Here is a 12,916-nt window from a genome sequence, read left to right as displayed (position 1 = left end):
CTCCAGGAAAAAAAACAATAGGTTTTTTTTTAAAATAAGTATAAGTAGGTATATTAAAATTAGACATAATTTATACACATGTATTTAAAAGACAACCGATGGTTTATTTTATGTTATAGGGGCAAATGAGCATGAGGCTCACCTGATGGAAAATGATTACCATCGCCCATAAACATCTGTGGGGCTTGCAGGTGCGTTACCGGCCTTTAAGGAAGGAGTACGCTCTTTTTTTTAAGGTTCCGAAGTCGTATCGGTTCGGAAAAAGCGTCGGCGAATGCTGGTGCAACAGAGTGGTTGTGCAAGGTAGAAAATGTCTTAAAAATCATGATGTTGTGGATTTTCGAACATTAAGGTGGTGCGGGTGAAACTTAGAATTTTGACGAGATTTCCGAAGGTGAAATTCCGCATCCGGGATTAATCCAAACGTTGCGTCCGAACATTTTCCGTGAAATATTCTAAAGTAGAAGATGTAGTGTGATCTAACATCTCTACGCAAAGCTAAAGGATCAAGCAGGTCGAAAGGAGATGATCGTCAATAATTCGAGCCGCTCTGCGTTGGATACGGACAAATGGAAGAAGCTGGTATTGGGGAGCACCCGCCCAGAGTTGTGAGCATTATTCCATGTGGGGTTCAATTTGCGCCTTGTATAGTTTTAGGCGATAGGCTGGCGTGAAATACTGTCATTGCTTGCTTGCTGAGCACACCAAGCTTTTTTGATGCCAATTTGGCTTTGCGTTCCAATTGACCACGGAACTGAACGAGGCTCGAAATATCCACGTCAAGTATTCCAATACTAGCTGTGGCGGCTATTGGAATCTTCTGAAATCGTGGAGATACGCGGAAATGGTAATTTTTAGCAGCTAACGAGCAAACTTGCCTCTTTTTGGGGTTGAAGTGGACTAATTTCAGCCGGGGGTCCGAAACTACTAAGTGAGCCTAAGGGACTACTAAGGGAGAGTACTTCCCCGCCATCAGATATTTTAATAGCAAAATAGCAATCATATATGGCCTAAGTTTGGCCGGCCCCAGTTAGAGACTTTGTTTAATGAAGACTCGATTTCAGACACAAGTTTGTTCCGGTTTTCTCCGAAGTTTTCCCGAGAAATATTAGCCCGGCCGGTGTATAAGGTGTCTACAGTACTGTCATCTGCATAGCAATGAATGTTGCAGATTTGCAACAAGTCACTGATATGCAGAAGAAACAGAGTGGGTGATAGAACGCAGCCTTTTTTTTCTCGCTGGAAAGACGCATTACGCGCTTCCCCCACGTGATGGAAAGTGGGGGGGGGGTGTGGGACTCCCCTGATCGCCGAGTACGCCCAAGCACACCGGGTTTACCCACTAAAAAACCAGCGGTACCCTCTCCGTCTGGATCGCTTACGCATGCTACCGTGACGCCCTGACGGTCGGCCCGCCTATACGGGCCTCCAACAGCTAGGGGGGATTCCCAGGGTACTGGGACGTCCCCTGGTCCCTACGGCGCCTATTGAGTCGGAGGGAGAAGGTGCGCGTAGCGCCTTTTCCTTCTCCCCGGGATAGAACGCAGCCTTGTGCAACATAGGCAATAACGTATTTTAAATCAGAGCATGCACCATATAACGACTTTAATGTTCCGATCTACTAAAAAGCTGGTGATCCAATTGCATAATTTCCCGGTAAGCCCGTAGGAAGGGAGCTTCGAAAGAAGCGCTTTGTGCCATACGCTATCGAAAGCCTTCGCTATGTCCAGACTGGCCGCCATGCCTCCCACTTGCTCTCAACTGCTTCCGCCCATCTATGACTAAGGTAATCTAGAAGATCACTGGCACTGAACGACCCCGATGAAAACGAAACAAGGAGGTTATGGCTATTGGCCTATAATTGTCCAATTAGCTGGGCGGTTGCTCTTTTTAGGGATAGGATGCACCAAAGTAGTCTTCCAGGAGTTCGGCTACTTTCGTAGTCGGCGACTATTCGTCAGGGACTTCTTCGTGAGAATAGTAAGGATAGAATTCTGCATTATACACTGTAGAACATGGTGTGTGTGCTATGCTCTTTTATAGAGAGTTTCTCGGATTCGATTATTAATACTTTATTTAAGCTATTTAACAAAATGTCTTATTTATAACTTAGCTATTGAACTTTTTCTGTTCCTAAATTTTATTTTAAATTTTTATTAAGTTTCTTTTCATTGGTTTTTATTTTTAATTAATTTTGAGGGAATTTTAAAGAGCGACCTTTACTACGAATTCGTTCATGTTCGGCTATGAATTTCCAACAGCGTCCTTTCTGATTATTTTATTTCGATTGATTTCAAATAATTTTCTTTTTTTATAAATTTTTGGAAAGCTAAGAAAGCGGTAATGTTTTTAAAATAATCTGCAGGCCAAGATTTATTATAATGATTTTTTTAGTTTTTAAGGGATTTTTGAAGAAATAAAATCAAAATAATATTGAAATAATTTCGTTTTCCGTCCCGCATTTTTAAATTTGGACCGATAATTATTGTTTAAATATTGACAAATATCCAGTGTTTATAAAACAAAAGAAAAAAATAGATTTTAATTTTTAAATAAATTGAAAAAACTCAAAAACATGATAAGTCAAAAATGGTTCACTTTTGGATTATGCATATGGGGGTTAAAATTATTGCAAATAGTCACCCCAATCACCTCCTAACGAATATACGTCGAATTACCAATAACCCTGTACATAGAATGTATCAGAAATTTTACAATCTGTAAAAGGTTTATCTTCTTTAGTACCTAAAATTACGAACGTGACATTATGACATCTAAAATTAATATCTTAATAAAATGTGAATAAGGGTATGATTATATTGCCTCTAGTCTTTGCGTAAAATGATTCATTTTGTTTAGATTTATTGTCGTACCTAGACAAAACGTCTTAATTTTCTGAAGAAATCAATAAATACTTACGTTTTGTTTGTTTAATTAGCGTAAAATACTTTTTTAGCGGTTAGTGAAAAAATTTCGAGGGGGGTTTGAACCCCCAAAACCCCCGCCTGCCTACGGCCATGTGCGTATCTTTCATCTACGGATCGGTACTGATCGACAAAAAGCACTGCCGATTTCTGAAGTTATTTGAGTCCCTGAGAAGATTATTATTCAAGACGTTGTTGAAACTATAAACTGACCGAGAGAGAAGTCAGCTTGCTGAGAAACAGGCGCAGTTAAAAAGTCAGTCGCTGTAAAGCATCGAGACTGCTTTCACGGACTATTTTACATGGCAAACTCTATACCCAATTGAATTTAAGCAGCCTTTACGTGCCGGGACTTCCACATTGACATTTGATATGTCAATTAACAAGAGACAAGGACAAACTTTGGACAAAGACAGCCTTTATTTGCCGAGTTCCGTCTTCTTAATTCGTTGCAATGTCTGGAGTCGATTGTGTACATTGTGTAATTAAAAGAGAAGGTCCATGCTCACAGTGCTCAGCGCTTATTGCATTGATCATTTATTAAACAACTTACTATTTTATATCAAATAATTTCATTTTAAAATGTTTCCTCCTTTTAGCGCCAATTAACTGTAAACTATAACAATCAGTAAACCGCAGCATACAATTAAATTTAACCAAAACAGAACCTGTCATAGATTTCAAAATTCGAATCGAGAAAGTTTGGCCGTATATCTATCCTTCTTTATCTGGCCCACTATAGAACACCTTCTACCCTAAAATTGGAGTATATGTAAGTTTGAAATGAATTTTTCTCGAAAACGATGTTTTTTCCGAGATAAGGTGACTTGTGAGTGTAATTACGAAAAGCTGTTTGTCGCGTACTCTAGATAACTTTGTTAGAGGCAATAAATTTTGGGATTTTGTTTAGAACCACAAAAGGAAGGTTCATCTAAAAATCCAACTTTCCCCTATTTTATCCGAAGAGCAATGTCTTTATTCCCTTTTTTAATTTTGTTGTTTTAGAAAAGTAAAATGACTGACATCTAGCAGCGACAGTGCTAAATACACAGTATTACACAGCAACGACATCTACACGCGTTCCATTCAACTAGAAGTTCTAATAGTTAATAATTATTTAAATCGTTTATTCTTTTCATAGATGGCATAATACTGACTTAACTAGAAATAATTTTAAAGTAATGTGATAAATTGGCTAATTCTTTGTATTGTTTGTTACCTTCTTTTATTTGGTCAACTTCAATATAGTTATTTGCTGTAGAAGAGCTAGTGATTACTAACTTAGGGATTTATTCGAGTGCCCTATTGGTTTTTAAAAACTGCCATATTGCCATACTGCTCGAGTGTCCTTTCTTTTAAATATCATCCATGCATAGTATTTAAGGCGGCTTCCTCTATCTCTCTTACTACTAAATATACGTATTGTATAAATAAAAGCTTTTATTTGTTTGCAAAAATTGGTAAAATTTTAATATAATAAAACTAGAGTGTCTGTTTGTTTTATTAAAATAGTTTTATAAAAATGTATATTCGGTACATAAACCAAAATAACCTTTTTTTTTAATTTTTGTTTGTCTGTCTGTCGTCTGTCGTCCGTTTGTTCCGGCTAAGTTCTGGAACGGCTGAACCGATTTTGACGGGACTTTCACTGGCAGATAATTGACATACTAAGGTATAAATAACTTAGGCTACAATAATTTCTTTTTATGTTAAATTAAAACTTGTACAAGGTCGCGGGCATAGCTTGTCAAATAATAAAAAAAAAAATTAATAAAATCACAAATAATTTTCTTAAAATACATACATATCATGTACATGCAAAATATGTCACAATAGTACTAGGATAGCATAAGTGCAAAGAGCTAGGTCAAACAAAAATATCGAGATGCATAAGAACGCCGCCGCCGTTCTACAATTTCACTAAAACATGCGCAAGTTGGATATTGCTACTTAAGAGTGCACCAGGAAAGTTTTCTTATAAAAGTCTAGTTTAGGAAGTTTCTTAGGAGAAAAGTAAAAGTGCATAAAAACAAACTTTTTCTTTTTTGTGTATATTAGAGTAATTATATATAAAAAGTAACCAACTTTAAAAAAATTACCATTCGAAAGTGCTTGTACTCGAATAAAATATATTTAGGTTTGCTTTTGAGAAATATCTATAACCTCGATGATGTTTATTTATATTGAAAATCTAAATAATTAATAAGCCTTAAAATTTCCATGTATTTCCATTACTAATGCTACTAAATACGTTGCGCTTGCATAGTGTTGTCATGGAAATTACTATATTTCAGTACACATAGTTCTTTTGGGTAATTACCATTAATTTTTTTTTGTAAAAATTAGCTCTGCTTTACTTTTAACAGAGGGATCCTGAATAGAAAATGAGCTTTCACAATTAAGTTTTAATTCAATTAAAGCTCGAATTGCAAATTATATATATATATATATAATTTTTATTTTATATTATTAATAATTATTTTATATAATGTAGTATTCTATGCTAACAGCAACAATTTATGTTGCTGGTTTAACACACATACCTAATTGCAATAATTGTAGAAAAAAGAGAAATAAAAATAGATAAGTTACCTTCATCTATTGATTAATTAAAATAAAAAAAACTAAATTATATTTATTATATATCATTATTTCTCTTCACAAACTACACTTTTTTCTGATAAATATTTTTTATTTCTCTTATTATACAATTTTAAATATAATAATAATAAACTTGTATCTTTAACGAGACAAAGTTCGATCAAACCCCGTTCCAAAATAAAATGCAGTTTTTGTTGAATGAGTAATGTATATCCGATGCATTCTGAACATTAGGAAATCATAACGATACAGGAGTTACTGTTGTAGCGACTGCATTTTCTATCCTTTATCGACACGAATGTTATCGGACTGCATGTCTTTCAACTCATAAGTTGATCTGCGATTGCGCGGAATAAAATTCAATCTGTCACTGTCTACCGTTGCAACTTCAGCGAGATTCTCCATGATAAAATTTTATTGGGCTGACATTACCTGTACTAAGTATGTTATATAAATTTTAAAAGTGAACAATTTCTTCTCTATTTTCGATCCAACTTACCGGTTGAACTCCTTCCCTCACTGAAAATAGTATTACAATTTTACCACTGACTTCTTAAGTGTTTTTAATTGTTATTACTCAATTATTTTATTGATAGTCATAACCAAAACAACTTTACTAGTTTTTCTAGTAAAAATACATTTATTAACATAAGAATTAATAACATTAAATGCTTAAATATATACACATATGAACTAAAACTGCCTAGTTACTGTATAAATCTTGACCGCGTGGAATGGTGGCAAGAATGCTAGCAGCATTTCCCTGTTGAATCGCAATTCCGATCCTCTGGAGCAAAAAACGTTCCAGCCCTCTTGTCACCAGAAAGGCAATGAGGCGAGGTGTTATACTTTTGATGAAGCCTTTTACACCACTACTCAAAGGGCCAAGAAATTAAAATTAAATTTAGTAAAAAACCAGAAGTTGTTATATGTAGTTAATGATAAGTTCATATTATACCTACCGAAAACGTGCAAGGACCATTATTAGTTTAGAATAAATGTAAAAATATTGTAGTCTATGTTAATGCTGTTATATGCTGAAGTCGAGATGGCCCAGTGGTTAGAACGCGTGCATCTTAACCGATGACTGCGGGTTCAAACCCAGGCAAGCACCGCTGATTCATGTGCTTAATTTGTCTTTATAATTCATCTCGTGCTCAGCGGTGAAGGAAAACATCGTGAGGAAACCTGCATGTGACAAATTTCATAGAAATTCTGCCACATGTGCATTCCACCAACCCGCATTGGAACAGCGTGGTGGAATATGTTCCAAAACCTTCTCCTTAAAGGGAGAGGAGGCCTTTAGCCCAGCAGTGGGAATTTACAGGCTGCTGTTGTTGTAATGCTGTTATAATAATACTGAATATTTTACGAACATGCTACAAATTTTAGCCTGATTTGATTTAAAATAAACTGAAGATCTTTACCAATAACCTATGAATATATAATAAGGTTCAACAATTTGTTCAATGAATTTGACATATTTTATCTTTCTCTCCCCAAATATAGAAAGTCGATTGAGGCTGTATTAAGCGATAACATTGTGTAATCTTATATCTCTTAGTGTATTGTTTTAAATATTATCTATTAATGTGAATTATTGTGTGAATTTATTATTTTTAATTTACTATATTATTTACTGCCTTACTTAATTTTTAATTAGTCAGTGTCAATATAATATGTCTATCTATTTTTAAAGTTCGATTTAATTTAATTTAAATTAGCTTTGAAGATTGTTAAATTTAAAATTTTAATTAAATTTTAATAATAATTATTTGCATCTATACTGTAGCTGTAAAAATTGTATGAATTATTTAACATAGGAAACAATTTAGGTTTAAGTAATAGTTTTAGTGTTAAAATTTGTATGTATTCAATAGTTACTGTATGTTTCCAAAATAAATAAATAAATAAATATAGTATATATAGTCTTATCTATATTTTGTTAGTTCTTTAAACAGTTTTTATCAATATTTGTTATTTAAAACCATACTATAAACGTCATTACGCTACTACGTCTACGTCTTAGCTACACGAATACTTCAAGTGCTTGTATCGTAGGTATTATAAAATAATTGTACCTAATTAAATTTTTAAATGACGATAAAATTTTACGCACGAATACCTAATGGAACATTATATGTGAGGCCTAAGAGAGTATTTTCAAAATTCATCTCTTAAAAGGATTATATTTTTTACAGAAATTCGGTCTTTCTAATGTTCGAAATATGGAAATCTTTAATTATAAAGTTAAATGAAATGTTACAGACATTTTTTGTTAATTTATCGTCTAATGGAATTTGTATGTCAAGTCAAGTTCACATTTCTAACTTTCTTTGTATAATAATTAATTAACAAATAATATTTTTTTTTATTCAAATATGATTTTGATGTATTATATAGCACGAAATTAAATTTATTTTACTGTGGTATTAAGTATATTTGTTTACGTAAAAAGTTTAAATGAAAGCAAACTATACTATTTTTTTATAACCAGAAAATAAAATTGTTGTTGGGAAATAAATAAAAGTTATAAATTAAAATTACCAGGGTACAGGTTAAACTACCCAGCAGTAACCAGGATCGCATAAGTAGAAAGAGTTTCGTGCGCAATAAATATGATTTTTTGACGAGTTGACTAATAGAGGTATGTATTGGTAGCATTTTAAAAAAAATCAGTGAAATAAAACAGTTAGGTTACGTATTGAAATTATTAAATGCCCATATTTAATTTTTCGAGACCATTTGGGTAGGTCCGACACGCTGATGAGATGTTCTTCCAGCGAAAAGAAATATTTAGTATTTTTTATGTTGGCATTTGAAGCTTGGGTGAATCAATGTAACGACATGAACAAGGGACATAAAGTCAAGTAAATTTTTTTATACAACACCAATGTCATTCGGAAGTGATATTATTCACTTACCGTCAAATCTACTTTTATAGTGACAAGTAAGTAACCTGTTAACTACAATGTGTACAAACAAATTGCAGCGTACGCTATTTCAAAATTATTATTTTTTATTTCATACAGTTAATAGTCTCATTTAAAACTTCCCAAAGCTTTATAATTATTGTTTGTGGGGTTGTATTTTTTAATCATAACTGTGAATTTACTCCGATTTTTGAGCCAGTTATTATTATTCGAATTGCACCAACCCTTGCATTTACAAAAATGCACTTTAGAAAGGCTGCAGGTTACCAGGAGCGCATAAACAGATGTTGCTTAACGCTCTTTTAATCGATACTTTATCACCTTAGGTTACAGCGGTACACTAACCGAATGGCGTGTAGTCTTAGTAGAGGATGGAATGCAAATATGGAACGGAGATTGTACTTCCAAGATTGTAAAATAATTTTACTAAGGTTATTTTATTTATTTTCTTGAAGTTTTTGAGATAGAAGTAAAAGCTATGTTGATGAAATATAAAAAATTATTTAGTACGCATTGTTTTAATTTGTCAACTAGAATAATCACATTATATCTAGTTCGTATCTAAGAATCATTTGGTACAGTTTTCAAAATACAAAACAGGCATGATCCATTTCATACATGAATGGATCTGTTTCAGTTAGAGAATAATATCCAATTAAAGTTTATTATTTAATATCAATTGACTAAAACTATTCTATAAACGAAAAATAGTGATCTAACGGAATAAAAATTACAAAAACATTAAAAAACTATGATGATTTATTTATTTTTATGTATTAGATAAAATAAATATTTTTATTATTAGCCTAGTACATTTTTATGACCTTTTCATTAACCGTAATACCAGGATCACACGGGCGCAAAGAGATCACAAAAACATCAGAGGGGAGTTCAACCACTTTTATTGCAATTATCAACGTTAATATTATTCATTTGTTTTGGTTCATTAGTCAGGGTTATTGGTAACGTAGGAGGTGATTGAATACTGTTAACTGAATTTTAACTCCCTTATGCATTATGCTAATAAACCATTTTTAATTTATCACTTTTTTTAATAATATATAACACACGATTAAACACTGGTTACTTATCAATAGTAAAAAAAAACAATTACAGATCCAAACTAATAAATGTGAGACGAAAGGAGGAAGCAGTTTTACTTATGTACATATTTTATTTTAAAATAGATGTAAAAATGTCGTTATAAATATATATTTATAACGATTAAATTACATAATTAAACTATAGCGGATTTGATGAATTATAAAAAAATCCTTGTTCTTTCAGTGTACAAATAAATAAACTGCGAGAGTGTAATAAAAACTTTACATCACGATGCGCAAATACTAGAAGTGCATAAACGCGAAAAGGTACCTGAAATTGAGGCATTAGTATATAATAATAAATACATAATAAGTATCTCCGGCCATATTGTATTTTCCCTTGATGTATTCCATTTTCTTTTTGTTTCGATTATTTTTACTACTTTTCATTTCCATTTATCGCATTTTAAAGTACGTCCTGTCGACGAAGTTAACATCTTTCTGATTGAATTTCAGATTTAATTTGAGAAACTTTTAGATTTTATCCTCAGTCAATAAACTGTAATAAAATATTTCTTTCCTTCTATTGACTGTAGTAAAAAATATAAAGAGTGTTCGAATCAGCCGGATATTTCAAGATCGAAAATGGGATAACCAAATACATGGAATAAAGGTATTAATGGTATACACAATGGTAATTTATAAGTTAAATTGACATATTTTTTCAAGATAGAAAAAAATCCTGTCTTCGCGTGTTATATAATATCTCCTGGAATATTTTAACGGCCTCTGTAACAGTTCTACTAAACACTGCTAGGCTTCATGCCACACGACGTGTATAGACTAAGTACTTTGTCAATGAAAGCAAAAACTGATGCTACTTTATCACTGAAAGGATTGTATAATAATTTTTTTTCGGCAAATTTATTCATTGAAAATCATCACAATTTGTTTAATTTACAGAGTATCCTAACACATTTTAACTCTATAACTCAAAAACGCCAAATAAAGAAAATCGTAGGTCTATTTCGAATTATGCTGAGTGTACTTAGATAACTTTGTCTATATCTAATAAATATATCTCAAGGTATACATATATCCATAAATGTTGGAGCTTGATTGAATTTCTTTCATAAATTGTCTGGGTGTTCATTGAAAGGTTAAACGGAAGCCGAAATAGCTCAGTTGGGAGAGCGTTAGACTGAAGATCTAAAGGTCCCTGGTTCAATCCCGGGTTTCGGCATACTTTTTATTTTATTATAATGCATATTGGGAATTTACTATTTATTTAATTATAGAGCCTGTATTTTTTGCGTATTAGATATTGATATAAAATATTTCAATTATTAGGAATCATCGTTTGTCACAACATGACTGCAATATGAAAGATGTAATCTCCATAAAGTAAACTTTTAAAATCATGTGTGTCCACATTTATATCAGATCCCACCAAAAACATTCTATAATCTAGTTTTATTTGTTTCTTCTTGTGCTCATAGCCAAGTCACTATAATTATAATATAAAGAAAACTATTGATACAATTACTAAATGTTGATTTATAACTACATAATGATTTGAATATGACTTGGCTCTGCCGTGCCCCCAGATTTACTTATTCATAAAAATAAACTACCAGAAATTATGTTTAACTGGATAACGTTTGTTTATACGACATAATAATCTTAATTAACGATTTGTTATGAATGGAATGCCAGGAGAAAGAAGGTCTTTTTTTTTAATTTTGCGCTTCTGGTGGACAAGCGCATGACTGCAGTTATTGATTAATAATTTCTTCCAAGATTTTGAGCACTAGCATTACATAAAATATGAGGAAGTAAAAAATTGTTCTACTTCCAATTATATCTATCACTCTTTCTCTCTATCATAGACTTATTAAATTTGGTTTGAAAATTAATAAATGCTAAATAATTTTTAAAAAACCTTTTAACATAATATAATATAATTACGTTTAATAATAAATTGCACTTATTATTTTTCTTTTTCTGTTAGCATATTTTTTACATTTTACGATTCTGATGGGATGATTGGTCTTCCAAAAAGTTTAAAAGAAGCATTTTCAACCGACTTCCAAAAGGAGGAGGTTATCAATTCGTCTGTATTTTTTTTTTTTTTTATGTTTGTTACCTCATAACTTTTGACTGGGTGGACCGATTTTGATTAATTGTTTTTTGTTTGAAAGGTAGTGCTTCCCGTGGGGTACCATTTTTTTTTAAATTTTTTTCCGATGATGGTATCCGTATGAAAACGACATAAGTCTTAAATTTGCATTATGTATATGCGCGACAAATAGGTGAATAACTCAAAATTACGTTAACCAATTTTGATGATTCTTTTAATATTATAAAGGATATACTTTAAGGGTAGTTTGGTGAAAGTTTGGTAAGGTTCTGAGCACAGGATCCATGACAAATTAAGGGAACGGGAGGGAACGGAACAATTCTGAGGAGCACGTTAGCAATACTCGGTCGAATCTTTTATTTATGGGTTACTTGGATATTTGAATCACCTTCCGGAACGTGGTTATGTTCATGTAATTGTCATAATCGAATATTATAATCAACTAGCGACCCGCCCCGACTTCTCACGGGTGCAATACTGATACTAAATATACTAAAGAATTTGTTTATTTACGACATCACATTGCAAACTTCTAAAATTGTCAGTGTTTCTTTACTATATTGTTCATTTATAATATACACAAACCTACCCCTTGAATTACACTATCTAATAAAAAAAACCGCATCAAAATCCGTTGCGTAGATTTAAAGATATAGGGACAGAGAAAGCGACTTTGTTTTATACTATGTAGTGATGGAACTCCTATACGGCTCGCAGTTAGGGTGCGATATGGGGCAGAATTTCTTACTATCTTTAATCAAATTTTGTATATGTGATGTGATGCCATATGATGTCCGAAATAATGTTGGTCTTTTTCAAATTTTTTTTGCTGAGTTCGATTACAGCTCTTTCGAGGGATCCTTGTAGTTTACGCCGCGTGACGTATTAAATCCGCATTTTCGAAAGACTATTTTTGCTTTATTCGCAAGTTTCCTTTGAAATTGTCCTCGAAGTAGTTTCTGACTCATATAAACGGAACGCTTAATCTATCCATATTAAAAAAAAATAGTTAGTCAACATCAGCTTCACTTAAAATCAAAAAATAAATAAAAATTTTAACAAAAAGAAAAACCGACTTCAAACAAAACACTATTTTAAAACAAATGAATATGCACGAAAAAGTAATAAAAATAAATGCGTATTCAACATATTTTTTAGAGTCTTCCTAAGTTAAATGAAAAGAAAAATATTAGACTACTTAAAAGTCGATTAACGATTATATCATGTAGTTATAATTATTGTTATATTTGGAGTCGGTGTCAGCCAATAAAACCC

The 12,916-nt window shown here is 32.3% G+C and overlaps 1 non-coding gene across 1 annotated transcript; it reads left to right on the top strand.

The window, feature by feature from the left end:
- The first annotated feature begins 10,671 nt into the window (after positions 1-10,671).
- Positions 10,672-10,744, top strand: Trnaf-gaa. The gene has a single exon. It is a non-coding gene; the product is annotated as a tRNA-Phe (tRNA).
- The last annotated feature ends 2,172 nt before the right edge of the window (positions 10,745-12,916 follow it).

The sequence above is a fragment of the Vanessa cardui genome, chromosome Z, assembly GCF_905220365.1.
Source record: "Vanessa cardui chromosome Z, ilVanCard2.1, whole genome shotgun sequence".
In the NCBI taxonomy this organism is placed as follows: domain Eukaryota; kingdom Metazoa; phylum Arthropoda; class Insecta; order Lepidoptera; family Nymphalidae; genus Vanessa; species Vanessa cardui.
This window is presented reverse-complemented; position numbering and strand designations above follow the sequence as displayed.